At 35.7% G+C, this 20,954-nt stretch overlaps 1 pseudogene; it reads left to right on the top strand.

Annotated features, from left to right (window-relative positions):
• The first annotated feature begins 14,673 nt into the window (after positions 1–14,673).
• On the top strand, positions 14,674–17,031 carry LOC100014229 (microphthalmia-associated transcription factor-like; annotated as a pseudogene).
• Positions 17,032–20,954: the final 3,923 nt, after the last annotated feature.

Here is a 20,954-nt window from a genome sequence, read left to right as displayed (position 1 = left end):
GGATGGGTAAAGATTAATCCTCATCTTTGTCTGAAGCAAAGACAAGCAAATCCACAACTTTATCTTAAGCAAATACAAATAAAGAAAAGAGGAGGTAATTCTCAACTACAATTCCCCCTATTTGTTTTGCAAAAGAATTCTGTAGAGAGCCAAGATCCGGCCAATTTTGCCCAAGCTGGACAAAAGAAGTTGGAATAGACAGGGAAGAAGGACCGCTAAGATAACTATGAACAGTATGAAAGTTAATATGGTTATACTCATTTGAGCTAAAGGAGATAGCCAACTTTGGCCTGACTTAATCCAATTGTATAAGGAATCAGCAATATGTTCGGAGCGAAGGTCCTCAGCTAAAGAGTTATCCATCTCATCAATGATATGGTTCAATTGTTGGATATCCTCTGAGATGTTACTTTTTAACCAAAGACCTTGTAAATCATTTCTAATTTCTTCAAATGCATCAGACGTGTTAGCTTTAACAGGAAGGAGGCAAAAGGCTGAATAGCGATAATCACACCTTAATTTACCCTTGATAGCTAAAATTTCTACTTGATTGGTTAATAACAATACATCTTTAGATATTTGTTGTAAAGCATAAAAACCCTTGTATTAATATCCTGCTGTAAGTGCAAAACCTGGGTTACATTCTGTGCTAGCCCATGTAAGTATTCTGCTTCATGTTCCAGGGTCTGTACATTAGCTACATTTTTTACTAGAGAAACACTACTGACAGTTGTAGCTGTTATGGCAGCTATAAGGGCTACAATTCCTAAAACTAAGCAAGAAATACATCTTCTTTTCTTAGGGCTGATTAGTTGAGACAATTATTCCATTGCTCTATCTGCTGGTGGGTGATACCATCACCCTGAGTGTTTACCTTGAATGTCTAATGTAACACTTCTAGTTACTGGATTTTGGACTTTTCCATTATAAGTAACATTAACATAATGAGACATATTTATTTTATCCAATGCCAGGGTTATCTTTCAATAATCAGTCAAAATCTGTGTGAAATTAGCAAAATGTAACCAATTAGCTCTGGGGGCATCACCCACAAAGGTGAGCTGTATCCTATAAAACAATCATGAAATTTATAAGAACCCAATTTCTTTCCAATACACCTTGTGTCGTTATGCCAATACACCCAAATCATATTGTTCCAATGAATATATGATGCCCTTTTAGATCTGTGTGATAGCAAGGGCAGAAACATATTAACATGCAGCAAGACAAGAAGCAGTGGTTGAGTGGTGACCTGTCAATCAAACCAAAGTTCCATTTGGAATGTTACCAGGAAACAGTTGAAGGCAAAATCTGACTGTGGCTGGACTCTGGACCTGACTTCTGCTGGTTGTCACATACCAGAGAAGGAGGAGCTGATTCATCTCTTAGACTTGGAATAAGTCTCTCTGACTTGCTCTGTTGGTGATAGTGACTGAAATCCAGACCTATCAATCATTGCTCTCCAGTTTAACTCTGTCCCAATATCCTCCAATCTAAGGCCAACCTGTAGTCTAGGGAAATCCTTAACCCTCTTACCTCCATTCTCTCATCTTTTCCTGTCTTCCCCAAATAAACCCTTACTTATGACAAAAGAAGATAAAGCATTTTCATTTGAGACACCACCAAGTCACCCTGATTGATTTAGTAGGCAGAAGAAGAAAACAAAGGGGAGGGAAGCTGAACAGGATGAAGAGAGAGGCTGAAAGAGAGGGAGAAAATGGGAGGAAGGGAGGTATAGAGGGAGGAGGGGAAGACAGAAGAAATAGGATAATTGCCTGATCTGTTAGATATCAATTACCCATCAAATATACCCTCCTCATTATTATCTATTGCAAAGGGCAGGGAAAAATGATTGAGTAGCTCTACATTGGATAATAGGAAGGGAGGAGCCCAGGGCATGACTGACAGGAAGAGGCTGATGTTTTGTACTAGACTACAGGTTTAGTGTTGATAAACTTTTAAAACTAAACAAAGATACCTCAGGATTGATTGACTACTAATCTTATCTAAACTGGGATCATGAAGTATCTCAAAGTCTATTCAGTTCAGAGGTAGGGTCAGTTAAGTTACTCAGGTCAGCCAGGGGCTTCTCCCAAGGCAAATTCCTAAAGGATTGTGATTGTGAAACCCCCTACCCCTTTTATAATTATAATAGTATTGTGAATTTCCTTCTTCCTTTTCCTTAATCTCCTCCACTATCAATTAAATCACCATAAAAAATTCCAGCTGACTTGGGGATTTTATTATTTGGGATTTCCCCTGGTGACCACTTAAATTTAGATTTATCAGTCTCAACCATAATTTTAACCTTTACAGTATTAGCCATCATTAGTTCTTGAGTTAATAGTTGTAAGGGGGAAATGGGGTTAATTTTAAAAGGGTTGCACTTAATTATTGAAGAGTGTGGTTGCAGGAATTTAATTAATTCCAAAGAGATTTTATTTACAATTTATTTACAAAATGTAGAAAGAGTGAAGTAAGAAATCAGAGAGAGGATAAGTATGATATCTAGCCTAAACACTAAGTAACTTATTCCTGGCCCCTGGGCAGGGAGAGTTAGTTCTTAACCAGAGGGGCCTTGGTCCTTGTAGTAGAAGTTCTGGGGATACAGGGAATCTATCTCGAGAGGATAGATCTCTCCTGAGGTTGTCTCTTCTGAATATCCAGCAGTAAAGAGTTAGCTTTTCACTCACTACGTGTCAGTCTAACGGAACAAGGTCTCAGGTCCAATCAGCAGATCTTTCTGCCCCTCTTCACCAGTCTCAACTTGAAAGCATGAAGAATTGAACTCCTTTCAGGAAGTTGTCACTCCCTTTTAAAAGACATTTTCTCTTGCATCACTTCCTGTGCCTTCCCCTAATTCTATGTCTACCAATCACAGCTGATGCTCTGCTCTAGGACTGCCCAAAAGGCAGTCAGTCTATTCTGATTCGTCATCCACTATTGCACATGTGTGGGTCACAGACCTCTCTCACTCAAGTGTGAATGGGGTGTTTGCACCTTTGGTGATTAAACCTAAAATGGGCAGATCTTTATACTCAACTTTTAAGTAGGGTGTTTACACTTTTGGGAATTAAAATCTAAAAATAGGCCTGGGTCACAATTTACATCTTCATAATCAGGGGAGAGTTAATTAATTTCATTTTCACAATCAGGGGAGAGTTAAATTTAATAGTCACCTAGTCAAATAATATAGTGTGCTTCATATGAATTATAAACATTAGTTAAGAAAAATACAGTTTAGAATAGTATCAAATCTTGCTTACACCTTGACTTTAAGCTTATAGTCCAAGAGTTTCCATTTGGCCCTTTATCTTTTTTTATTTTTATTTTTTTATATAACAAGATTGTCACTCAAATGCTGACTCCTCATATTTCATAATTGTCATCAGAAAAACCCCCAACCCCTTATAGCAGAGGCTTTGGAAAGGTCATCTATAACAATAGACATGTTACCACCCATAGTGATATTTTTTACACTTTCAAACTTAATCTGCACTTGCATCATTAATGTGGTGATTATATTTTTATATATAAAAATAAACATAAATATATATATATATCTTTATATATATTTTCTGTCACTGTGTCATCAGATCTTTTTGGCATAAAAAAACTATCTCCTAAGGTTCAGGGGTCTCTGATCCTGATCTGGATCAAGATCCAGCTTTATTAGGAGTTTGACTTCCTCTCAATAAACCTATTTAGCTTGTAGTATTTTGTATTGATGTGATAAATTTTCACCACAGGACAAAGGGGGAAACAGGTTTTCCAGAAATAGAGATGACAGGACTCACTACTGAAAAGTTATCTACTAGGTTGTCAACTCTTTAACTGTGACAATTCTTACTAATTTTATCCATGTGAATATTCTAAAAACAAAGTAAAATTCAAGGAAAAAAGATTAAAAAGTATGAAGAAGAAAATGTAAACTTTTTAAGAGAAAGTATAATTTCATCTTTATTTTCATATTGCCAATGATTATTATTATTCATGGCACCTAGTAATTACTTAATAAGTGTTTATTCATTTACTGAAAGGAAATCATTAAAGACTTTTTTGAAGTAATTTAAAACAAAAGGAAAAAACAAAACAGAACACAACTACTAGCCTATATAAGAGGAAATTATTGAGAACAAAAGGACAAAGATCTCTGATAAAGATTTTTAATTATGGGAATTAATGAATTTCAATGTAAATACTAGTAAATTGATGACATCATTTTCAAATAATTATATAATAATATAATCCTTTACCTACTTTAAATTGTTTGGGGGTGTTATTTGAGGGGATCTTGAAACTTTCAAGGTTTATCCTCTTTAGCCAGTATTTAAGAAACCTGGGAAGCCATTTCCAAAATAAAATGATTTATTGAGAGAGAGAGAAAGGAGAGAGAGAGAGAGAGAGAGAGAGAGAGAGAGAGAGAGAGAGAGAGAGAGAGAGAGAGAGAGAGAGAGAGAGAGAGAGAGAGAGAAAGAGAGAAAAGAAAAAGCGGGTCCCCAAAGTTACAAGATCCGAAAGAAAAAAAAACCAACAAACAAACAAACAAAAACAAATGAAAACAAAACAAAAGAAAAAAGTCCCAGCTTACAGAAACACCCATTATTTATAGAAAAATACATCCCAAAGGCTAAATGATATAATCCTGACATATATACCCTGGTCAGGTCCTGAAGGAGGTATCCTCCAAATCAATTTCTTCTAGCTAATGGTCAAGGGACACAATTAGGCCCCAATCTACATACAAACATTTTGGGTGCAGGGCTGATTGGGAGTGCCTTCCACAGTCACCTGCCCACCTGGTCTCCTGGGCAGGCACCTCACCCCCCCAGGGCAAATTGCAAAGGTAGAAAGAGGTGAAGGGGTCAATAATACAAATTAAAGTGGCCAAGGGTTAAACTGGGGAAGGGGGGTATTGAACAGGGAAGAGGCCACTAGCCAAGCCTATGATCCATAAAACACATTCCAAAACACCAAAAATACTTTGTATAATATATCAAAGACATAAGCTGTTTCTGTCTCTTCCAGGCCAAACGTAATTAACAAGCCATTGTATTCTTAGTGGGGTGAGACTATCCTATTCTGCAAGGGATGCTGTGTCAGAGAAACCAGCTTTACTAAAAGATTTTCTGGGGTTCTAGACATATACATTTTGAAGATATTAATATTGTCAATATTTCTGAAAATAACACTAATTTTTTACTCCATACACCATGAAAAGAACTCAAAAGAAATTCAACAATGAACTCAACAGATAATTACTAAATTGAATATGAATTGGTCTTGTCTATCTAGAGAACTGAATTTAAAAGGGTATAATCAAACCCAAAGAAAGATGGGCAATATACCATCCAACTTAGCTTCTCACTATTGTATTTCTCCCAAGACTTGTTTTCCCTTCTCCCTTCCAAAGGAAAAAAAAAATCTCAATAATCCCCTTTCTTTTTATCTCATTGGGAAATCAAAGTACCATGGGTGCATGGTGCAGTGGGGGAATGCAGATTGCAATATTTCTGATTATAATTAAAGATCCTTTATTATAACTACTTTGGTAAATGATCTTTTTAAAGACTGATAACAATCAGGGTGTGTTGATTTTATTCCTGCTTAATATGATTAGAAATTCATTATTTTAAAATGTTAGGTGAATATACATATTAAGATACATCTTTAAACAAATATTTTAAAAATTTTAATTAATTAGTTAATTTAGAATATTTTTCCTTGGTTACCAGAGTCATATTCTTTCCCTCCCCTTTCCCTGCCCCCTCCCATAGCCGATGAGCAATTCCACTGGGTTTTACATCTGTCCTTGATCAAAACCTATTTCCCTATTGTTGGTGTTTGCATTAGGGTGATCATTTAGAGTCTATATCCCCAATCATATCCCAATCGACCCAAGTGATCAAGCAATTGTTTTTCTTCAGTGTTTCTACTCCCACAGTTCTTCCCTCTGAAGGTGGATAGAATTCTTTCTCATAATTATCTCTTAATTGTTCTGGATCATTGCATTTCTACTACTAGAGAAGTCCATTACATTCAATTGTATCACAGTATATGAGTTTCTGTGTATAATGTTCTCCTGGTTCTACTCTTCTCACTCTGCATCAATTCGTGAAGGTCATTCCAAGTCACATGGAATTCTTTTAATTCATTATTCCTATGAGCACAACAGTATTCCATCACCAACATATACCACAATTTGTTCAGCAATTCCCCAATTGAAGTGCATCCCCTCATTTTCCAGTTCTTTGCCACCACAAAGAGCGCAGCTGTGAATATTCTTATACAAGTCTTTTTCCTTTTTATCTCTTTGTGGTACAAACCTAGCAGTGCTATGGCTAGATCAAAGAGCAGATAGATTTTTAGTGTCTTTGGGTATAATTCCAAATTGCCCTCCAGAATGGCTGGATCAATTCACAAATCCACCAGCAATGTATCAATGTCCCAATTTTGCCACATCCCTTCCAACATTCATCATTTTCCTTTGCTGTCATGTAAGCCAATCTGCTGGGTGTGATGTGGTACCTCAGAGTTGTTTTGATTTGCATTTCTCTGATTATAAAAAAATTTAGAACACACTTTCATGAGCTTATTAGTAGTTTTGATTTCTTTATCTGAAAATTGTCTATTCATGTACTTTTCCCATTTATCAATTGGGAAATGGCTTTATTTTTTACACAATTGATTTAGCTCTTTGTAAATTTGAGCAATTAGGCCTTTTTCAGAGGTTTTTGCTATGAAGTTTCCCAATTTGTTGCTTCCCTTCTTATTTTGGTTGAATTGGTTTTGCTTTTACAAAATTTAATGTAATCAAAATTATTTTTTTTCATTTTGTTATTTTTTTCTAACTATTGTTTGGTCTTAAAATCTTTCTTTTCCCAAAAATCTGACAACTATACTATTCTGTGTTCATGTAATTTACTTATAGTTTCCTTCTATATATTGAAGTCTTTCATTTTTCTTGGTATAGGGTGTGAGATGTTGATCCAAACTCAATCTCTCCCATATTATTGCCTTCCAATTTTCCCAACAGTTTTTGTCAAATAGTGGATTTTTGTCCCCAAACCTGGGATCTTTGGGTTTATCATAGACAGTCTTGCTGAGGTTACTTACTCCAAGTCTATTCCACTGACTCTCCTTTCTGTCTCTTAGTCAGTATGATATTGTTTTGGTGACCACTTCTTTATAGTATAGTTTGAGATCTGGTACTGCTAGGTCACCTTCCTTCACATTTTTTTTTCATTATTTCCCTGGATATCCTTGATCTTTTATAGTCGTGTTTATATAGTTCCTGTGTTTGTCTTGGAAGATAGATTCCTAAGTATTTTATATTGTCTAGGATGATTTTAAAGAAAATTTCACTTTCTAATTCTTGCTGCTGAGATATGTTGGAAATATATAGAAATGCTAATGACTTATGTGGGTTTATTTTGTATCATTCAACTTTGCTAAAGTTGTTGAATAATTCAACTAGCTTTTTAGTTGATTCTCTAGGATTCTTTAAGTAGAGCAACATACCATCTGCAAAGAGTGATACCTTGGTTTCCTCACTACATATTTTAATATTTTCAATTTATTTTTCTTCTCTAATTGGGACTGCTAGTGTTACTAGTACAATGTTAAATAATAAAGGTGATAATGGGCATCCTTGTTTCACTCCTGATCTTACTGGGAATGCTTCCAATTTATCTTCATTGTAGATGATGTTTGCTGATGGTTTTATATATAAACTTTATTTTTTTAAAGGAAAATTCCTTCTATTCCTATACTTTGTGGTGTTTTCAATAGGAATAAATGTTGTATTTTTGTCAAAGGCTTTTTCTGCATCTATTGAGATGATCGTGTGATTTTTTTTTTTTTAATTTGCTTGTTGATATGGTCAGTTATGTGGATGATTTTCCTAATATTGAACCAGCCCTGCATCCCTGGTATAAATCCTTTTTGATCATGGTGAATGACCCTTCTGATCACTTGCTGGAGTCTTTTTGCTAGTATCCTATTTAAGATTTTTGCATCTATATTCATTAGGGATTTTGGTCTATAATTTTCTTTCTCTGATTTTGACCTGACTGGTTTTGGAATCAGTACCCATGTTTGTGTCATAAATGGAGTTTTGTAGAACTTCCTCTTTGCTTATTATGTCAAATAGTTTGTATAGTATTGGCATTAACTGTTCTTTGAATGTTTGATAGAATTCACTTGTGAATCCATCAGGCCCTCGGGATTTTTTCTTAGGGAGTTCTTTGATGGCCTGTTGGATTTCATTTTCTTATATGGGATTATTTAAGAATTCTATTTATTCTTCTATTAGTCTAGGCAGTTTATATTTTTGTATATATTCATCCATATCACCTAGATTAGTATATTTATTGCCATAAAATTGGGCAAAGTAAATTTTAATGATTGCCTAATTTTCTCCTCTTTTGAGGTGATATACCCCTTTTCATCTTTGATGCTGTTAATTTGCTTTTCGTTTTTCCTTTTTTAAAATTAGATTGACCAGTACTTTGTCTATTTTGTTTGTTCTTTTTCAAAGTACCAGCTTCTAGTCTTATTTATTAGTTTAATAGTTATATCACTTTCAATTTTATTAATTTCTCCCTTAATTTTTAGGATCTCTAGTTTGGTTTTCTTCTGGGGGTTTTTAATTTGTTCTTTCTCAAGTTTTTTTGATTTGCATTTCCAATTCATTGATCTCTGCCCTCCCTAGTTTGTTAATATACACACTCAGGGATATGAATTTACCTCTGATTAGTGCTTTGGCTGCATCCCATAAGGTTTGAAAGGATGTCTCACCATTGTCATTTTCCTCAATGAAATTATTAATTGTTTCTATGACTTCTTCTCTAACTAACCAATTTTGGAGTATCATATTATTTAATTTCCAATTAATTTTTGATTTAGTTTTCCATTTACTCTTACTGATCATTATTTTTATTGCCTTGTGATTTGAAAAGGCTGCATTTATTATTTCTGCTTTTCTGCATTTGTATGCCATGTTTCTGTGACCTAGTGTATGGTCAGTCTTTGTGAATGTGCCATGTGGTGCTGAGTAGAAGGTGTATTCCTTTTTGTCCCTATTTGTTTTTCTCCATATGTCTATTAACTATAATTTTTCTAAGATTTCATTCACTTCTTTTCCCTCTTTCTTATTTATTTTTTGATTTGATTTATCTAAATTTAATAGTGGTTGGTTCAAATCTACCACTAATATGGTTTTACTGTCTATTTCTTCCTTCAATTATCCTAGTTTCTCCATTAGAAATTTGGGTGCTATACTATTTGGTGCATACATGTTGATTAGTGATATTTCCTCATTATCTAATGTCCCTTTTAACAAAATATAGTTACTTTCCCTATCCCTTTTAATCAGGTCTGTTTTTGCTTTGGCTTTGTCAGATGTCATTATTGCAACTCCTGCCTTCTTTCTATCAGTTGAGGACCAGAAAGTCTTACTCCATCCTTTAATTCTGACCTTGTGAGTGTCTATCTGCCTCATGTATGTTTCTTGAAGACAACATATGATAGAGTTTTGGATTCTAATCCATTCTGCTATTCATCTACGTTTTATGTGTGAGTTCATCCCATTCACGTTCAAAGTTATGATTGTCACTTGTGGACTCCCTGGCATTTTGATATCCTCCCCTAATTCTGACCTTTCTTCTTTAGCTATAACCTTTTTTTTTTAATTATGACTGTCTTTTATTTTTTATTTTTTAACATTATTTTATTTGGTCATTTCCAAACATTATTCATTGGAAACAAAAATCATTTTCTTTTCCTCCCCCCCCCCACCTCTCCCATAGCAGAGGCATGATTCTATTGGATATCACATGTGTTCTTGACTCAAACCCATTTCCTTGTTGTTGGTATCTGCATTAGAATGTTCATTTAGAGTCTCTCCTCAGTCATATCCCCTCTACCCCTGTAGTAAAGCAGTTGAGCTATAACCTTTTAAGCCAGTGATTTACTTTAAATCAGTTCCCCTAGTCCCTTCCCTTGATATGTTTCCCTCTCTAGTCCCTCCCTTTTTGTTCCCTCCCCCTCTCTCCTCTAGTTCCCTCCCTTTCTGTGTTCCCTCCCCCTGTTACCCCCCCCCCCTTTTGGTTTTCCCTTCTCCCTTACTGTTTTGGATAAGATAGAATTCAAGATCCCTATGGATCTGGATGCTCTTCCCTCTCAGAGTTGATTTCACTGAGAGTAAGGTTTAAGTAAAAACTCTCTTCCTCTCCTTCTTATAGGAGTTTTCTTCCCCTCCCCTTCCCATGTGTATCTTTGTGTGAGAAAAATTATTCTATTTAGTACCCCCCCCTTATTTCTTGGAGTATATCTTAGTATCATCGATTCCCACCTCCCTTTTTCTTTCTATCCCCCCTTTCTCCATATCATCTTGATGCCCCAAACGTACCATATGAATGATTCTTATTACTACTCTAATGATGCATATAATTTTTGAGAGTTACACATTACATTTTCCCCACATATTAAATTGATATAAATGTAGTCCTTATAGAAGAGAGTTTGAATAAAAGAAAAGATAACATTTTTCTCCTTTTCCCTTTCCTTCATATTTACCTTTTCAGTATTCCATGCTCTTTGTTTTTCAATATCAAACTTTCCACAGAGCTCTGGTCTTTTATTTGCAAAAAGTTGGAAATCTTCTATTTTGTTGAATGTCCATACTTTCCCCTGGAAGTATATAGTCAGTTTTGATGGATAGCTGATTCTTGGTTGAAGACCCAGCTCTCTTGCCTTTCTGAAAATCATGTTCCATGCCTTACAGTCATTTAGAGTAGAAATTGCAAGGTCTTGTGTGACCCTGATTGGTATTCCTTTATATCTAAATTTTCTTTTTCTGGCTTCTTGTAAGATTTTTTCTTTTGCTTAAAAGCTTTGGAATTTGGCAATTATATTCCTGGGAGTGGTCTTTTGGGGATTTAGTGTAGAGGGTGTTCTGTGAACTCTTTCAATGCCTGTATTGCCCCCTTATTCTAGAATCTCTGGGCAGTTTTCTTTGATGATATCTTGTATTATGAAGTTGAGATTATTACTTATTTCTGGCATTTCTGGTAGGCCAATTATTTTCAAATTGTCTCTCCTTCTTCCATATTCCAGGTCTATCACCTTGTCAGTGAGATATTTTGTGTTCTCTTCTAATTTCTTGGTCTTTTGACGTTGCTTTATTAATTCTTGCTCTTTTGCAAGATCATTGTCTTCTAGTTGCCTGATTCTGACCTTTAAAGCCTGGTTTTCCTTTTCAGTTTGGTCACACTGTTTCTGTAGTTGCGTTTTTTCGTGTTTCAGATTGTTGATTTCCTTTTGCATTATTTCCCACTTTTCCTACCAGAAGGCTTCCATCTTTTTGATCATTTCCAATTTACATTTTTCAAGAGATTGTGGAGAGTTTCCATTTCCTTTGGAGGGTATGGGAGCATTTGCTTGTCTTTCCTCTTCTATCTCCTCTATATTTTGTATTTTTGCTCCATAAAATGTGTCCAAAGTCACCCCCTTTTTCTTCCTTTTCTTGGTGTTTGGAGGCTTTTGTACTTCTGTACTGTTTGCCATCTCTATCTGAGTGAGGAGGACTGGCTCTTCATGTATTTGTCTGATGGTGCGAGGCTTTAGCCCTAGGCATATTGTCCTTTCTCTGCAGCTGTTCTGTCTTCCCAGGGAAGCCCAGAGCCTGCCCTCCCCTGCCTGCCAGCATTTCAGGTGTTACTGCTCAGCTCCCTCCAGTTGCTTCTCAGCTGCCTTACTTCCACACTCTGAGCCTGGCACAGCACTGTCCACAAGGTACTACAATGCCTTTGCCAGCCCTGAGGTTTCTGTTCTTTCAGAAGACTATGCACTCTAAGGGGGGAGGGGTTGTGGCTTCCCTGAGCTCTGAGGGCTCCTGATGGGATTAAATTCAGCTGGGTTGGGCTGAATGAGCCCCAAAGCAAAGGAAACCTCCTCTGCAGTCTGTGTTAGATGCCTTGAGGGTGGCCCAGGTTACTTTCAAGGTAAGCCCTTTGCCTGCCCTTTGGAGCAACCCCTTTGCAGGCCCTGAGGTTTCTGTCCTTTCAGAAGCTCTGAGGGCTCCTGATGGGATTAGGTTAGTTGGGTTGGACTGAATGTGCCCTGACACAGGAATCTGCTCAGATGGAAGCAGGAACCCACTCAGATGGAAGGACCCAGCCAGGGGGCTACAGGCTCCCCCCGTCTCTCTCTGTTTCCCTGCTGTCTGTGTTGGGGGCCCCCCAAGACTGGCCCAGGTTGTTCTCAAGGTGCTTCCTTCAGAATAGCCGGCCCTGAGGATCCCACTGTTGCTGTGGGCTCAGAGCTCTGGTTTGGGGGGGAGGGGTCCTGGGATCTTCCTTCTGCCTTCCCCTTAGATCCACGTGATCTAAGATTCTGGCTTTCAGGGGACATACCTTTTGATCCGAGTCCAGAAGGAGGTTTCCCCAGGTCTGTCCTGTTGTTCAGTTTGAATTTTGGTGCCGTAGGAGCATTCAGTTTGTGATTAGTAAGGAAGGGTTTTCTGAGGTTTGAGCTTTTGCTGCCTCTAAGCTGCTATCTTGACCGGAAGTACGGAAGTCCTCTTCTTTATCAAATATTAAAAGCTATTTTACTTCTTTAGGGAATTGCTTTTTTTTTTTACTTCTGAATATAATTTCCTTTGTCTAAAAATGTAGTAGAGATAATTTTAATTAATATATCTCAATAGAGGGTAAAAGAAAGAAATCTTAAAGATAAAAATGGACAAAGCTTATTCATTAGCAACCCAGCTATGCTTGTTCCCTAAGCAAGACTTATTACTAATTGAAATGGACACTTGCATTTCTAAGGAGAAAAAGTGTAGTGTTAAATTGTAAATCAATACCTGTACTAGATTGGTTTAATGCACCTTGGCATAAACCTATTCAGCTTCTGACAGAGTCAGAGAGAGAGAGAGAGAGAAAGAGAGAGAGAGAGAGAGAGAGAGTCAGACAGAGACAGAGTAACTCAGAGGTAGAGCTAGAAAGTGTCAGAGAATGATGGACAGAAGCAGATGAACAGGAATGGAGTGTGTGTGTGTTTGTGTGTTCACTACCATTTATTGTGCTACCTATGTTAAGTTAAAGATATTAATGGAATGGTGATGTTTTTTGTTTGGCTTCTAGTCTGAGAAAAGAGAGGTGAAATGAAGGACTGAATAGAAGTACTGGACAAGATTAATTCTTTCCCTCTACTTTTGATGAAGTGAAGTAACTTTTTTATCGGAGGCACTAGAGAAATTTCTTCAGCTCTGCCTCAGTTTTGTAGGCAGAATTGTACTTTTTTTATTCTAAACTGCCAAGTTGCAAAATCTGAATAGTATTGACAGTGCTGGATCTTTGTAGAAGAATTTAATTTTGAATTTATTTCATCTAACCCTCTTAACTACAGATAAGTTCTCTTTTAGTACTGTCACATGTCCCAGTACTGCTCCATTTTTCATGACTTATGTTTCTAAAATAAAGTTATTGAGGGTAAGGAAACATTATTAGGATCTGGAATATTTTAAATCATGGATAGAAACTGGCAAAAAGAGAATTATATTGTTAAAGATAGCTAAATAGACCTGTTGTTTGCAGAGCATACAAAGTGCTGCATGCTTAGTCTTAACCTACTTCCTAGCAGAGGTCCTCTAACTGCCAGTAGTGCATCATCTGATATAGCAAATGGAGCCATTTTGAATGCATTGGATAAATTCACTTACCGAGGCAATATGCTTTCCAAGGATGAGTGCAGAGATAAGGCTGGCACTTGCATTGCCAGCAATACCTCAGAGTTTGGAAGATAAGTCTGGTAGAGAAAAGATGACAGCCAGATGGCTGCTTAACAAACTGAAGGTCTATAGAGCCACTGTACTGATTCCATTGTTCTATCAATGAAATGTGGACACTATGCCAGCACCAAATGCCAGGAAGCTGAATCATTTCCAAATGAATTGTCTTAATTGTGCAGGAAATTGAGGGGACCTCAATCAGGAGGATAGAATCTAAGCTTGGAGGCCCCCTGGGCTCAGTGGGAAAGCTAACAATTAAGGTAGGAGCAGATGAGGACTAGGCAGGGCAAATGTCCCCTGGGAGGCCCCAGCAAAGGAGGAAGGGCAACAGTTGGCCCATGGACCATCATGTGTCAACATGAGTGGGCTGGGAGAAAGTTAGATAAACCCATGCTGCAGCTGATTTCAGGTTCTTTTACTTTGATTCTTAAATAGACTGACTCCCTGTGGTGCTGAGGGAAGAATACTTACCCAGTGAAATAATCAATCATAAGCAGGTTAATCTTTCTTTAAAAGAAATATATCTATCTATCTTCACTCATTTGCCTTTCACCTCATTTTATTAATAAATGCTTAAAACTCTGGCTGGGTCCCCATTTGACTCCTAATACTTAGGAAGACTCTGAAGATCACCTGGCAAGTTTAGGTACTTAGGTATTGATGTCCTTTCTCAATCTGAACTTTCAAGTTTTCAGATGGTACTTCAGAATCCTCAATTCTGATGGTGTGACCAAGTTATTTGAATGCCACACATAGGTTTACCTAAAAGAACATTTTACAGAGAACTCACATGAGATAAAGCTTACATATAGAGGATAGAAGAAGAAATGCACAGACATTCTAAAGATTTTTCTGAAGGACTTTTGTATTTATTGTAAAACATGGGAGAAACTAGTACAGAACCATCCATCATGGTGTACCTGCATGAAAGAAGGTACTGTGTTCTATGAGCAAAGCAGAATTTCAGTAATTCAAAAGAAAAATGGGATACATAGATTGAGAGACATCTCTATCCCAAATGTCCAGATGGACTATTTGTGCCCTACCTGTTAGAAAGTCTTCTAAGATCATATTGGCTTGATCAACAACAACTGAACACATTGTACACTGACCCACAATAGAGATGAAATTTTAGCCCTCTTTGAGTATGAAGGTCAACAACTAGCAGTGAATACTTATATTTAGAAAACAATCTTTCACTAATGCAGAGTTAAGTTTTTTGTACTGTTCTTCAGTCTTTTCAGTCATGTCTGACTCTTCATGATGTCATTTAGGATTTTCATGGGAAAGTTCCTAGATTTATGTGGCATTTCATTCTCCAGCTCATTTCACAGATGGGGAAACTGAGAAAAATTTGGTTAAGTTACTTGTCCAGTGTCACATAGCTAATACATTTCTGTAGCAAAGTAGGAATTCCTTGTAGAAGTGGACTAATTAAAATAATATATAGTGCATGAGAAATGTACAAAATTATCCAGATGAATCCCAGAGACTAACTTCAGCAAATTTCCTTGTGGCTGGTACCTCCTAGTGAGCCTCCTCATCTCAGTTGTCTTTACCAAAACTGCTAGTTTTGCGCCATAAACTTCCCTGTTATGTTTGTGCAATTTATAGGACCTTCCCTCTTTTCAACTTTAAAAAATCACTTACCAAAGTAATTAAAATAAATGGTTTTTAATCATGGTCAGAAAAATTGTAATCTGGGTTGTACATTTCTATGCACAATGATACTTGGGTTCTGCAATCAGATATAGAGATGAACTAAATAGTTATTTAGAAGTAGTGTTGGACAACAGCAAGGTTACTAGGGTTCACAGAGGCTAAGGTAGGTGCCAGTGGGCCTTTTATTTTCTAAGTTTGATTATCTTTTTCTAGTTGAAGTCCTGGAGAGACAAGCCCAATTCATAGTCAATTCATTCATTATATGTCTTTTGTGTTCCTTTTGGAGTTTCTTTTGCTTTCTTTACAGGGGGAAGTCATCAATGAAATTATTATATGTTTTCCCCATTTCTCATCAGATTGCACTACTTTGGGACTATTCTCAACTTCTTCACCACGCCAGCCTGTTGGGTTCAGAGCCATTTAGAAAACCTCACCAAGTACCACATTCAACAAGCCCAAAGGCAACAGTTAAAGCAGTGCCTTTCTAACACTTTAACCAATAAATATGCCAACTCTGACCTTGCCTTGTCCAAACTAGCCTGGGGACTATGTCCTGCCACCTGGAACTGGTTATCCCCATGGTTATGCTCACACGTAACTCCAACTATGAAAAATAGGGATTTGGTAAGTTTGAAGAGCAGATCAAGCCTGAGATTGACTGTCCAAATATGAATGCTCATCCTTGAGCATCATTCATGCAGATAGATGATGTAATTGATGGCATAATTAGCCTTGAGTCAAGGAATAATGAAGAAATCCTAGACCTAATCGATTTTGCATAGCAAATGCCCAGTACCTTGCCAATTGACCTTTATGGGAACCAAGGCATACCACCTCTAGAGCTGGCAATCAGCAACCCCTGTCCAGCCAATCTTCCAATTATCAAAAGGAAACTCACAGAATCCGAAGCAAGGGCATTAGCCAAACAGAGACCAAAACAAGGACAATCACAATTTAATTGAATGAAGGAGGAAATTTAACATCATTGACTGCATTAAAGAGCTAGGCACTTTGACACCAAAGATAAATGACACAGACATGCTTTGAAATAAGGGAACTATTTTTAAAGCATCTGTGGACTACATCTGAAAACTACAGTGGGAATAACAGCATGCAAAAGATCTTGAAAATAGACAGAAAAAACTGGAACATACCAACAGGAATCTTTTGCTCAGAATACAGGAACTTGAGATGCAGGCTCAAGCACATGGACTTTCCCTCATTCCATCTATGGGACTTTACTCCCTAGAACTGGTGAACTGTGTCAGCAAAAAAGAACCAATTCTTGAAAACTGAAGTCAGGATGTCCTTCAGCATCACCCAGACTTCAACTGCATGAACACCCTTGATCTTATAGACAGTACTACCACTTTCAATAATAATTTGGAGAAAGGGATTGAAATAACAACTGTCTACAGTGTCCCTACAAAAATGGATTCCAAACTGGAAGACATCTTGATGGACTATACTCTCCTTTGGGGTAACTATCCACTTCTTTTGTCAGTATCTCCTGAGCTTCCAAAGCAAGTTGCCTGAGGAGCAGCATGGGTATGGAAGATACCCATCACACATGTTAACAATTGGGTGATTGGCTTTCTCACAAACTGCTTCACTTCCTGTTCAGTAGGCTTAATGATTTTACCTTTTGGGGTTTTCTTGATAATTGTCCTTTAATATAAATTTTTTTCATGTTTCATAGATAGCCCAATCTACATTTTATTTTTAGAATTTTGTGAAAAGAGGTATATTCTATTTTAAAATGACCAATGCTTCCAATGTATTATACAAAACATGTACAGGATGTATGAGCTGGTTTTACTGTGAACTGTCGAATTCTGAGCAATAGAATTTTCAACCAAAGTCATGGTCAACTTTTATTCAGGTGAAACTTGGTTTGAGTTTTCATGGCAGCTCTTTACTTGGAAATGAAATACAGGAAGAATGTAAAGCAAACAAAATCCCCTTTGCCATTTTATAAATGCATTGATTTCTTAGTGCTGTCTTAAAAATACAATATCCTATATGACTGACTATTTAAAGAGGTACTATTACACTCTTAGAAGACAACTAAATGTTTTTTGCCAGTTTCTTGATTAGGAAACATGGTTGACTGCTTTTAGGTCACAACAAGAGGGGGAAGATCAAGACTACTAAAATAGAATGTGTATTTTAATCTCACTCTTAATTTCTTGATGATTTTATTATCTTTCCTTCTCAAATGAGTGTAGTTGAACTTTTCTTAAGGAAAAAAAAATATTGTGGAAAAAGAAATGTACTTTCCAAGTCTGATATCAAAGTGGAGTTGAGAGGTTGTTTTATTCTTTTAATTTTTTTTCATTTTTAGGCATAAAAATGAAACTCTACATGTTTCTAATTGGCTTTACAGTTTCAATTAAAAAATGTTCTGTATGTTAATTTGATGTGTATGGATTCTTTATTCTCATCCTTCTTTTTGATACATTTGTCTTCATTTATAAGGATATGCATCTAAAATAACAAGTTTTTAACATTTTTAAAACTAAAAAAAAATCTGCTTATCTAAAAATGACACCAAAAAATTTCTTTAAAAATAGCCCTGCTCCAAGGAAGATTGACTTTTCTTGTCCTGTGTCAACCATTTTATAGAAAATTGCCCCTTGTGAACAGTAAAATCAGCTTCAACAGTTAGTGTTCTACAAAATCTCCTTTTCACCTCTTATTGGAACAAAAATATTTACTGAAGGTGGAAGATTCCATAGACATGGAAAAAAATGACCTCCCTGTCTGCCTCTTCTGGAAGATTTATTTGAGTGAGATTAACTCTATTCATATTCATGAGTACAAATTAGGTCCAAGTTACTAACCAGCTATGTAACAATGGACAAGCAGCTAACCATCCTTGCCTCGGTTTCCTGATTTATAAAATGAGAAGGAAAGGGTAAACCACTCTCTTATCTTCCCCAAGAAAAGAACAAATGACATCCCAATGTGTCAGATAAGATTGAAGTGACCAAACAGTAGAAACTATACTCAGAGGAAAACTTTTCTATCTTGTATAAAAAGTAGCATTTTCTCCAATAGTTATACTATTCTTGTATTTTAAAATAGCCATCTTTTCTTTCTTTATTCCATACAATGTTCCTTTGAACAATGTTTAGCTTATGAGTACTGCCCTAAAACATATGTATACATAAAGAAACTCTTACACAAGACTCATTGTAGATGTCTTCCAACTTGTTATCTACAACAGTCAGTGGAAATTAATGGCTTCTTGTTTCATTCTTAATTGACTACTTAATGATATTATTCAACTCCTTTACAAGAACCCTGATTGGTAAAAATTATTCCTCTCTGCAAATCTGCAAGTCTCTGCAAATATCATGAAACTACATTATAAAATGCAAGCACCCCTGGTACTGAGAGACCCTTTTTTTTTCTTCTGAATAAAAGGGGGAGAATGAAAGAGAAAGAAAAATGTATTACTAAAATATGAAATATATTCCACATGGCTTATTTTTTTCATTATATCCCAACATTTTTAAGCATGCTTGTTTTCATTTCACAGAGTAAAACTAATATTCATCAATAATATTAGAGGAAACATTTCTTAAGCAACAAATTATTACTGACAAAAGGCATTTGAAAATATAACAAATGTCCATTTGAAAAAGACACATAGAATCTTCTTGGCTCCTCTTTTTGGCTGAATTGATAAGAGAAATTTGATATGTGTACAGAAATGATAAAATTTTGTTAGTTAGTATCAACAAATAACATGATGTGGCTATGGCAAAACAGGGACACACTTATGGACCAAGATGTAGCATCCCAATTTGTTTTGTTGTTGTTTATGTTGATTAAGGTTTTTTATTTCTCTATGATATTTAATGAATCTAAAATACATAAAACAATGGTGTAAATTTGTTAAAAATAATTAGCCTTGCAAAGAAAGCAAGTGCATGATTTAAAACTAAAGATTTTTAATGGGCACATTTATGATTTAATTATAGGTAATAATTATTAGAAAACTATTTACCAGTAGGATGCATTCTCATTAAACACTTATATTACTCCACAGTTGTAAATATGTCTCTTCAAGAAAAGCATTGACTTTCTAATAAAATTAATTTTGGACCAAAAATTCTTTAGTTTAATTCTTCTACTCCTCAAAAAAATCATGAGGTTGTTTTTTAAATGTTAATAGAGATTAATCATCATAAAGTCAAAGTTTCTGTGAATTAAAAATTAAAATATATTTGTATGATGATTGAAATTATATTTTACACATATTTAGTGACATTTTCTATTGGCATATTTATGAAAAATTACTCTCTAGCTGAAAAAGAAAATATTGCCCAATATACTACAACAATAAAAATTTTTAATGTCTTTAAAATATTTTAGACAAATACTACAAATTCACTTATGCACTATGGTAAGGTGATGGATTTTCTTATTATGATATTATAAACATTACTATATTTCCCTTTTATGACTTAAATAGAGAAGTAGGCTAACTTTATGGAGCATATGTGTTATTGTACTTTGTTATTATTTTACTTTGGCATTATGCTTAGCTATCTTTCTACAATGTGGTCTAGATAAGGAGATCAAGCAATGAAAGCTAAATGAGAATAGCAGGAGTTGTGAAAAATTATTGATAGTGACCTAGGATGATGACAGAATATCTTTAAGTAAAGAAATCTATAAACTAGGTGGCCAAATTTAAAGAGAAATATGTTTTAAAAATACTCAAATTTTAACTGTAATTATCTACTTTTCACTTTAGAATTTTATTACAGTTATGAAAGGTATGTGTGGAATTGAGATATCTGTCCATTGGATTTCAGAATCTATAGGAAGTACATTAACCTGCTAATTCTGTTTTATGAATCCATCTTGTCCTTTCTGTCTGTGTTTGCTCGCTCTTTCAATTGATTTGTATCTTGCTGAAGCTTTTGTGTAGAAAGCACAATACTTTTAATCCTTCAATTACATGGAACACAGCTGGAAATAAGGGGTCAAATTATATATCTTGTGATTCATTGAAATAAATTAAATATTGGTTTCCTCACTGGATTACTTTGAAGAAATTATAAACTTTAAAAAACAATAGAAAATGTGAAATGAAAATGAAAAATGAAAGAGGTAGGGATTCAATACTATATCAAATATAGAAGCTATATATGAAAATTATTGTCATCTTCTATATTCAGATTCCTCTGGGAACTTGGATTTACAACCACTTCTCAGCTTAGTGGACACTCTCAGGAAATGCTGATATCCACCCCTAATGCCTAGGAAAAGCAACCCATGACAAAGCACCAGTATACTTTGTAGTCTTCACTTAAAAGTTAAAATTCTGAAAATAGGCATAAATCAAAATCTTTCCAACTTAATTGGAGCTACAAAGTTTGAATTTTACTGTTATAGTTTTCAAGAAGTCAGGGACAAAAACAATATGAAGATATTTGTGGTCTCTGTTTCTCTTGCTTTCTCAGTGGACAGGATTAGAGGAGTG

Source organism: Monodelphis domestica, chromosome 8 (assembly GCF_027887165.1).
Source record: "Monodelphis domestica isolate mMonDom1 chromosome 8, mMonDom1.pri, whole genome shotgun sequence".
Taxonomy (NCBI): domain Eukaryota; kingdom Metazoa; phylum Chordata; class Mammalia; order Didelphimorphia; family Didelphidae; genus Monodelphis; species Monodelphis domestica.
This window is presented reverse-complemented; position numbering and strand designations above follow the sequence as displayed.